We start from the raw sequence: 10,504 nt of genomic DNA, 5'->3' as shown, positions 1-10,504 counted from the left end.
GTGCAGAGCCTGATGCAGGGTTCGAACTCAAGAACCATGAGTTCACAAACTGAGCCAAAATCAAGAGTCGGACACTTAACCTACCAAGCTACCCAGGTGCCCCGAGCATTCCCCTTTTTATAATTTTTTAATGTTTATTTATTTTTGAGAGAGAGAGACACAGAGTGCTAGTCAGGGAGAGGCAGGGAAAGAGAGACAGGGAGACACAGAAGCCGAAACAGGCACCAGGCTCTGGGCTATCAGCACACAACCTGATGGGGGGCTGAACTCACGAACTGCAAGATCATGACCTGAGCCGAAGTCGGAGTCTTAACCGACTGAGCCCCTCAGGTACACCTCCTTTTAATAATTGATCTGTTGACAAACACAGTGTCGGAGACATAGACAGTTTTCTCCTGCAATGGTGTTTGCAAACAATTTCATTGTTTGTCGAAGTTCTGAGGCATTAACTGGCTTTGGTCATAGTAAGCAAAACCATCTGATGAAACAATATTAATTCTTGTTTAGGTAGATTATGAGAGGATATCAAAAAAACATATGCAATCAACCTGCAACTGGCTATTTTTAATCCTTTTGTTACTTGTTCGTGTACAACTTTAACAAGATACTAGCTTCAACTATATGGTAAAGTTAGGGCTTTCTAAAGCTACGGTTAGCTGCAGAAACACCTTATTAAGCAGTAGATGCAAAATTAATATTCATTACCTAACAACAAGTTATACTTTAAAATATTTTTAAATTGTAAAGTTAATATGTGGTTACATTAAAATACCCAGAAAAGTAGTATTTTAAATGTGACAGGCTTTCTTACATTGCTTTTTTTTTTTTTTTTTTTTTTTTCCTAGCAAACTCATTGATTGGTAAATCATAAAGAATGGAGGCTTGGTCGTCAATGTGTCAGACAAAGTGTAAGCAGTCCTAAGTAGCACAAAACATGTGAATTCAGTCCCCCACTCATTCCTCCCATCAACATACAGTCAACCGGGCTATACGGATACAATATAAATATATATTTGTAAAAACGCACATGACCTTGGGGAAGCTGTTCACTTCTTTGAGCCTAACATTTTTCCTCTCTAAAAACAGAACGATAAATTTTATTCTTAAAGATATTTGTCAGCATGCATGTGGGGGGGGGGGGTGTAAACCTGAACCTGCCTGAACACAGTCCACCAAGTCCCTGTGTTTTTTACTGAAACAACCAGGCGATTGTGTCTCTTCCTTCATGCTGCCGTTCAGTAATGTGTTTACTCGTTTCTTCCCAAGATGATGGCTGTGCACCACAGTGTTGGTGGGAAAGTGCCATTCTCCTGTGTTTTTACTGGAAAGCGAGGAGAGTAGTGAGAGCCAAACCTCCACTGGGGGGTTACAGATGTTTTGAGAGTGTGAGAAGATTTTCACAGCTTCCAAGTGCTGAACAGTCCTTGTTAAACATCGTTTTATGTGTAATGATTGAAAATTTTCAGTGGGAATAATTTTCCAGTTGAAAGAATAAAAACAAAAAAAAAATTACTACGAGAAACAATGAAAATCCCTTTGCACCTAAAGATTTTGCTAGTCGTTGTATCATTTGGGTGTTCTGGGCAACGGGATGGGTGAGGGAGGCTCCAATCTCTGTAGGCCGCTCAGCCTCTTTTCAACCTCAAGGAGGGCCATTAACGCCTGTCCCTCACGGTCTGCCACTACTTCTCAAGTATGCATGGGAAGTAAAAACTACCCCCATCCGCAATTATTCCATGGAAGAGTCTCGAGGCTCTTCTCTTTCCCGGGGCCCCTGCTAAAAGGCAGGATCTCAGAGCACCACCTTTCTCAATCCGAGGATAATTTTCTAAGAAACAGATTACCTCTTTCAAAACCCAAACAAAACACAAAGAAGGTACACAGCAGAAGTAGCTGTGAGACGGGGCAGCACCTATGGGGAGACGGGTGTGAGTCTGAGGAGGAAGGGAGCCGGGCTGTGTCTGTACCACACAGACTCTCTTTGTCCTCCGGGGATTAGAAGGGTCAGGCAGCGCAGCCAGCATGTGGCAAGCTGCATGGGGCTGGGGGCGGTGGTCGAGGGAGGGGAAAATGGTGTTTGCTGTAATACTGGTTCATGTAACATCTATGGGAATGGAACTGAACAAAACAACCGTGGCTGGGTGTCATGCATGGGGTTCCTGAGCGGCAGCGTCCCGTGGAGATGTTTCTGTGCGGTCCTGTTCAGCCCAGGAAGCCGGTCCAATGGCAGAATGCCATCACCACCCAATCTCCTTGGCTTGTGAACCGTGGGCCTGGGCATCCCAACAAAGGACACTTCAGAGAGTCTTCTTGGAACAATAAGTTTCCATGTGTCCAGATGACATCACCCTCAGGAAGCCTGCAGGAAAGGAATGGGCGGGAGGGGGGCCAGTCCAAAAGACTTGTTTCATTTCCAGCAGGAGCCTCAAATTAGGCAGTTTTTTTCAAGGCTTTAAAAAGAAGAGCATCAAAATAATAAGCAGGGGGCAGGGTGGCACTTTCAGGGAACACTATGCTGTTTTTATAAATAACTTCAAGAGTGCTGTCCTTTAGAGCGTCTTGGCTGCTGATATTAGCGTAGGAAGTCAATAGGAGTGGAGAACAACACCATCTTGCTGTGAATACAGAAGTTCCACACAGAATTTAGGTGGGAAAAACTGTCCGTGCCCACAGAGACAAGTTTCTTGTTCTTGCTCTGCCTGCTAAGAAACGACCTGGGAACCGTTAGCGGAGCTCTCTGGTGAGTTCAGATTCAAGCCACAGAAGACACGCAACTGAGTAAAAAGGGCACGTGGTCAAGGGAAGCAAATTACTAGATGCCCGTGTACAAAGGTGAGAATCTGTATCGTGAGCTTAGCGAATGAAAATAAGATTCCCTTTTGTCTATTATCAATAAATTTCCCAGGTACTGTTGTTGAGATTCCACATTCATGTTTTAAGGAAAATAGCCCAATTCCAAACTGTTAGCAGGAACTCTGGGCTTAAGCATCATATTTTGTTCTGTGATGTGGAATGAACTTGAGTAGCGAGAGAATAAAGAACTAGATAAACAATTAAGAAGGGAGAGGGGGAGGAAGGGGTCTTTATCTACTTGAGAAACTTAGGAAATTCTTCCAAAGAAAGAAAATCATGTAAAACTTGTGTTTTCTTGCTTCTTGCATCTTAAACTTCTTTTCTAGAAGAAACACCAAGGAAGAAGCTTAGAATATCTGATTCTTTTAAAATACATTTATTCACCAAAGCATTTTTCCTTCTCCACTATAAACAAAATTCAGCAATTGCCCTAGACCTTATGTATTTCCCAGTACATTATAACTCTTGTCCTGTGAACATAAACTAGTTTTAAAAGGCCTTGAACCTAATCCAATCAAACACCTCTCCTGCCTGTTTTGTTTCTTTTAATTGTTAACACAGTGAACTTTATTTGCTGACCTAAAATTTGGCTAGGGCAGAATTATATTTTTAGCTGGAAACCGTCAGCTACCACTTGAGAATTCATTTTGCTCTTAAATTAGAATATTAATGGATTTGTGTGATGAGAAAGAAGAAAATAACTAGCTAAGGGAAGAGATACCAGTTCCAGCCCGACATTTGATTCTAAATTGGTTCCAGAAGTGAAATGGCTTTTCCCTGGAGGCCTTTTATGGGTGGAGACAGAGGCTTCATGGTATAAACATGTTCTTGGCAAATGTCATGAAAAGTGTAGATTCACACCACAATTTGCTAACATTTATGCTTAGAATAGTAAATCACTCCTTCCAACAAGTTGAAGTTGGCAGAAATCCTATAAAAAAGTTAGGTCAGGGAGCCCGGCTCGGGAACACAAACAGAAAGAGATCTATGGAGTTTCCCTCTGAAAGAATACAAATTGCCCCACCAGCCACCGACGACAATCGCAAACACCCTATCATCAACACTTCAGGGAAACGCATGTGCAGGCTCCACTGGAGCGTAGACGGGGAAGGAACAGCATCGCCACCGCATTATTAGCAACATCTGATAGCGTCCCCAGCACATGACTGCACACTGCGGGGAACAGGTCCACATATCTAAGATGCAGACCGTATGCTTTCTCTTACCAAGAACCACTGACCAATTTGACAAGAAATCAGTTGAGGTGCGAGAACTAGTAATGGAATGAACAAATTATAGAGAGCATGGGGGAAAACAACAACAACAACAAAAGTCAAAAACCAGCAGGTTATTGGATGGCCAACTCATTCTGTGAAGGAGAGCAGGGAACCTAGCTCTGAACTACACGTTTAATGGCTTGCTAAGACTAATCAAGGAAGGTCGACATGTAACAGGCAGAAAGGGAAGCCTCTGAGGAGGAACACGTCCAGAGAGCTGAAGATTGAGAAGATGGCCAAGGAAGGGAAAGAAGGAGGTCGGGGCTCTCTCTGACACAGACGTCAGTACCGCCACCCGACCCAGGCCACCGTGTTCTCCCTCGCAGAACTGCCGAGCCTGAGAACAAGTCAGAGGAAGTGAGCCTGGCCAATACGTATGCATCCGACATGTATCCTACTCAACAAAACAAAACAAAAACTAACAGATCAAGTCTCAATACGCACTAGAAGCCTCAACCGAGAAATGCGGCGGGTTCTCTCGTTGGGCCCGAGCTCGCTCGCAGGGTCAGGCTGAGGCCCACTCCTGCTCGCTCGCACACCCTGCGCCTCTGACGCGAGGGCCCTGGGGCCCTGGGACTCACAGCTCTGGAGTCATCACTCTTCTGTTGGTTTCTCACTGTTTTGACACGTTAAGATAACTTACGATTATGGTATATTTTGCAACCTCAACTCTTAGAGGCTAATAACATGACTTTTCCAGTGATGGTTTTCCTCTGTGTTTTGCTGCCTTTTATCAACTTTTAAACATTTCTAGTCATTTTTAAGTGGATTCACCTGCAAGTTCCCATCTCGTATGTGATTTTCATCTCACCTGGTTGTCACCCTTGCCTCCTTCCCCTTAACACAGGGGGCCCCGAGTTCCAGGGTTTAGGGGAGAGGGGCGTGTGCGCGGATTTCTGCTCCCCCAACCACCCTGACACCAGGGAGCGTGTGGAGGAAGGGTGCGTCACTCTGCTGGGGCCCCCGCGACAAAGTGCTGCAAACTGGGTGACTTCACTGCAGCGTACCGTCTCCCAGTTCTGGGGGCTGGCAAGACCGGTTCCTTCTGAGACCTCTGTCCTTGGAGAACAGATGACTGTCTTTTCCCTTGTCCTCGCTTGGTCTCCCTCTGTGTATATCTTTGTGTCTAAATTTCCTCTTCTTGCTAGTTCATCTGCCATCTTGGATTAGGACCCTTCCTAATAGCCTCATTTTAGCTTGATTATCTCTGTGAAGACGTGCAAGGGAGGAAAGATGTGCCCCCTCTACCCTCCTAGGTTTGAAAACTGGGTCTATATTGGGGCGCCTGGGTGGCGCAGTCGGTTAAGTGTCCGACTTCAGCCAGGTCACGATCTCGCGGTCCGTGAGTTCGAGCCCCGCGTCGGGCTCTGGGCTGATGGCTCAGAGCCTGGAGCCTGTTTCCGATTCTGTGTCTCCCTCTCTCTCTGCCCCTCCCCCGTTCATGCTCTGTCTCTCTCTGTCCCAAAAATAAATAAACGTTGAAAAAAAAAATTAAAAAAAGAAAACTGGGTCTATAAAATACACCGACCACAGGCAGATTAACAGCAGAAAGGTATACACATTTATTAAGTTTTACTATTATGTGCACGGGGGCATCCCAGGACATAAGGTAAATACCCCAAAGGGCAGTGGGGTCTGAGAGCTCACACGCCATCCGGGTACAGGAGGGAAGGGGTGTAGGCATCTCAGGGGGAGTGAACGGGTTGGAGGGATGGCTGGGTCCTCAGAGGGACAGACAGGAGGGTGACAGTCTTCTGGGTGTGGGACCCACTTCTCAGTTCCTCTTCTGTGACAAGAGCTCCCAGGGAGGGGACCGAGGACCCCGAGGTCCTTCTGGAGGATGTGTCTTCAGGCACCTGAGGGGAGCTCAGAGGAAGCCTCTCCCTGCACCTGCTGTCTTTTAAGTGCCTTCCCTTCAAATAACCACGTGCCACAGCCGCACATTTTGAGGAGTGTGTCCCAGGCTTCTTCACACGCTGTCTCCAAACACACCCACATTTTGAGCTATGAGGGGTTAGGATTTCAACATGAATTTTATAGGGGGCGGTGGGGGGGGGGGTGACAATTCAGCCCATAACACGGGTCATGAGATATGTGCTCCCCCACCCCAGCTCCTTTTAAAAAGAAAATCTAATTGTAGCGAGAACACGTAATATCAGATCTACCCTCTTAACAAATTTTCAGAGCATAATACATTATCACTGACTATAGGCACAATGGCACATAGCAGATCTCTACAGCTTTTTCATCTTATTTAATCGAAACTTTTTGCCTCTTGATTAGCAACTCCCCTCTTCCCCTCCCCAGCCCCTGCTGACCGCCATTCCAGTCTTTGATTTTACGAATTTGACTGTAAGAAGAACCATGCGGTATCCGTCCTTCTGTACCTGGCTTATCGCACAGAATCCCTCTGTGTGGTCGCACGGTGCAGAATCTCTGGTCTTTAGAAGCCGACGGTACCCCGCTTGTATGGGCACACCACACCTTCTTCGCACACTCCTCTGCTCAACTCTTGTGTTGAGACTTGAAAGGGGCTTGTTTAAAGGAGGGAAGGCTCCTTTATTTTCACCCTTTACTTAACCGCCTACTATGGAGTCTTCTCTACGTTCCTCGTCACCCCCACTGTAACAGCGCTGGGCCTGCATCTGTGGCAGGACGCCGTGACTGGCTCCGGCGCGTCCCCTGGCACCCCCCCTGCTCCTGCTGGCACAGCCGTGGCCGCACAGTAGCTGTGGACCCTGCCCGTCTCAGGGCCTCCTGGGTGCAATGCCAGCAACACAGTGCGAGTCTGGACTGGCAGGGATGTCACAAGTGCCTGACGCTTCTGAGCGGGGACACAGCTACGGCTCTGCGTCCCCAGGCCAGCTCTGACAGATCCCTTCTCGGGTACAGAAAGGTCGACTGGGCTGCCGGCTATTGGCGCTCCAGGGAGAGGATGTCCACCTGTTCTCTGGAAGAATCCAGAAGCCCCTCTCCCTGGCTTTAGGGAAACAAAAGAAGCACTACTGTATTAGTACGGATTTGGCCCTCCCAAATAACCTAGCCCCTTCCCTCCTAACAAAAATTCACAAAACCCTACACATTGGGCCGGAGGCCACCTTCCACTTCCTTGAGCCTGTTATGTACCATCCCCGCCTATGACAGCTGATCACCAAAACGTACCAACAAACGTACCAGCCCTCAAGGGGGAATTAGGCGCCCAGGCCCTACTCATCAGAGGCGGGGCCACCTCCCGGGCGAAGAGTGGCAAATAGATTTTACTCACATGCCAAAACACAAAAAATTACGGTATCTCCTTATAACTGACACCTTTACAGGGTGGATAGAAGCCTTCCCCACCTCATCTGAAGGGGCCTCCACAGTGGCTGAGATCCTACTCAAGGATTTTCCCCGCTTTGATCTACCAAGAAGGATACGGTCTGACAACGAGCCTGCTTTCATCTCAGCGGTCACCCAACAGGTCTCCAAAGCTTTGGGTATTACTTGGAAACTCCACCTACCATACCACCCCCAGCCCTCGGGTAAGGTGGAAAGGGCCAGTGGCCTCATAAGACCATCTCACTAAACTCTCCATAGAGACTCGGCTTTCTTGGCCTCATTTCCTACCTAGGGCACTCACCCAACTTCAAGCCGCTCCCCGAGGACCCACAGGTCTCAGCCCATTTGAACTCCTGTACGGGTGACCCTTCCTGTTACCCCAACCCCTACCAAAAGATCCTCCTCCTTTGGCTGCCTATCTTCCTTACCTTAGCCTGCTCTGCCACCTGATCCAACATTACGCTGACCTCACTCTACCGGCTCCCACCGATCTCTCCTCTCCCCCATTATCTGTAAACCCAGGAGACTCGGTGCTCCTTCGAGTAAGACAAAAACCAACCCTTGCCCCCCGATGGGAGGGTCCCTACACAGTCATACTCACAACCCCACGGCTGCTAAATTATTGGGCCACACCCCATGGGTTCACACCTCCAACCTCAAGCGAGCCCTGCCTTTACCCCCCCATACCAGAAGAGTCGTGGACCTCCCAACCAACCGGCCCCCTTACCCTCAAATTAACTCGACAAACCCCTTCATGACTGACCCTTCCCCTCGGTTTTCCACCTTCACACCCATGATACTACACAAGCTACAACTCTCCCACCTTCCCCTCATTCCTCTCCTGGGTCTCCGACTGTTGGCTTCAGGGAACGCTCTCCGATTTCTCCCCTCCAAAATCTCCTTCTTTACCTTTTTGCTAACCATACTTATATATCATGATGATACTTCCCTGTTACTCCTCGGTAACGTCTTCCCCCTTATACCCTCACAACCCTCCTATAGGTGGATTTTTTACCTATCTGAAACCTTTAATGGACACACCTCTATCATATCCTCTGCCCCTTGCCCCCTTGTTGGGTGCCAAAATCAAGTTACCTTGCCCCTCCCCCTTGCCTATGCCTAGCCACAATCCACCCCCCCCCCCGGGGGGACTCTATTGGTGCAACGGCACAGCTTATAAACAAATACCCAAAAACGCTTCTGTCTCCCAGTCACCATCATCCCCCAACTCACCCTATACGGACAGGAGGAACTCCACCAACTCCTCGAATTCCACCTCCAAAAACGAGCCGTTTTCCTCCCACTAATGGCCGGACTATCCCTGGCCACCTCCCTGCTGGCCGCCGGGGTTGGGACCGGCTCCCTAATACACTCCATCAGCTCCTCCGGGGATCTGTCACACAGGCTCCAAATCGCAATAGAAGCCTCAGCAACCTCCCTATCCGCCTCACAAAGGCAGATCAACTCCCTAGCACAGGTCACTCTACCAAACCGATGGGCCCTAGATCTCCTGACAGCAGAAAAAGGGGGAACATGCCTGTTCCTGAGGGAGGAATGTTGCTACTACCTCAGTGAATCAGGCTTAGTTGAAACCAATATAGAGCACATAAAAGAAATCCAAAAAACCCTATCCGCCCGCCCAGGATCCTCAGACCCCCTAACCTCCCGGTGGCAATCACCCCTCCTAACTTGGCTCCTCCCCATAGTCACCCCACTAGTTGCTAGCTGTATAATACTTATGCTCTTACCTTGTTTTCTCCGTTTCATACGGAAACGAATTCATGAAGTTTCCCAGGTTGCATTTCACCAGATGGTGGTCCGGCCGTATTCCCGCATTCCAACCTCAGACCCCACATACCATGACGTCGCCCCTGCACCCGCAGGAAGCAGCCAGATCAGATCCGTCGCCCATTATCACCAATAAGAGGTTGGAATGTCAGGATGGCCCTGGAACCACAGTGGAGGGGACGGCCATCTTGCCAGTGGAAAATCCTCAACAGAAAGCCCGAGCAGCGCGCCAGAATGAATTGAAGGTCAACCAATCACTGAGCGACAGCACGACCTGGAGCGAAAAAGGCCCACCCGGACCTAAACCCGGAGCCGCTGCAGCTTAAAAACCCCACCCCACTCCTCTCTCTGTCTCCCTGAGTCACGGAACCTCGCCCGAGACTTAGTTCCCAATAAAGCCTTTGACTGCTAAAATTTTTTAGCTTCTGACTCCTATCTTTACCCCACCCTGCGCCTGACCTTAACAGCACTCACTTCCTGCTCTTTTGGCAAAAGACCGACAACAAAGAGCCCCTCTCCCCTCTCCTCCTCTTTTACGAAACGGACCGGACCTCGGGGTGACGGCTGAGAAGAGACCCCTGGTTCATTCTGTAGGGGACTGTGGCCCCACTCAGGAGGACTTCCTCTATCACGTGCGATTCTTCGTGCCGCATGGACCCTGCCCGGCTCAGGTCCTAGCCATCGGTTCTGGAGGAGCAAGGAGAGCCCCACTCAGTTTTGTATTACAAAGAGTTCTGGAAATCTCCTGAGAGTACTTTCTCAAATTCACCCTGGCACTTCCAAAGCACGCTGCAGGCCTCGGGATTCTCTTGTTCCAATGAGAGTTTTATGATGGAGAGAACTGGGAAGAGATAACACACGGAGGTATCCAAACTCTTTCTCCAATTAGCCTCTCCCTTGGGGACCAACACGGCAGCTGCACAGTAGGAGTGAGAGCCAGAAGAAAGCGTGGTTCAGTGTGACAGCCAGAAGGACACAGAAGTTCTTTGCTGAGAAAATAGGTCCGGAAATCTTTTCTCTTAAGATCTTGGAGGCACATGGGTTGTTACATTTAGGTAAAATCCCTCCGTTTCTTGAAAACCCTTTGCACGTATGATGCAGCCTCTTAACTTTGACTTGAACGTGATTGGTAGGAAATGCTGAGTATTTTTGAAACTCAAACTATATTTTCCTCATCTACTAAGAAGATGTTTTGAACATAAAGTTAGATTTCATAATAGTTTTGGTCTTTTCTAGTTTTAAATGTAATAATCCAGGGTCGTTATAAA

General features: G+C 48.2%; 1 long non-coding RNA gene across 1 annotated transcript; it reads right to left on the bottom strand.

The window, feature by feature from the left end:
- Nucleotides 1-5,668: 5,668 nt before the first annotated feature.
- Nucleotides 5,669-9,550, bottom strand: LOC121014886 (uncharacterized). The gene is made up of 2 exons (XR_005783481.1): nt 9,197-9,550; nt 5,669-7,110 (listed from the first exon to the last, which is right to left on the bottom strand). It is a non-coding gene; the product is annotated as an uncharacterized LOC121014886 (long non-coding RNA).
- Between the last annotated feature and the right edge of the window lie 954 nt (nt 9,551-10,504).

Source organism: Herpailurus yagouaroundi, unplaced genomic scaffold (genome assembly GCF_014898765.1).
Source record: "Herpailurus yagouaroundi ecotype Mexico unplaced genomic scaffold, PumYag 203, whole genome shotgun sequence".
NCBI lineage: Eukaryota > Metazoa > Chordata > Mammalia > Carnivora > Felidae > Herpailurus > Herpailurus yagouaroundi.
This window is presented reverse-complemented; position numbering and strand designations above follow the sequence as displayed.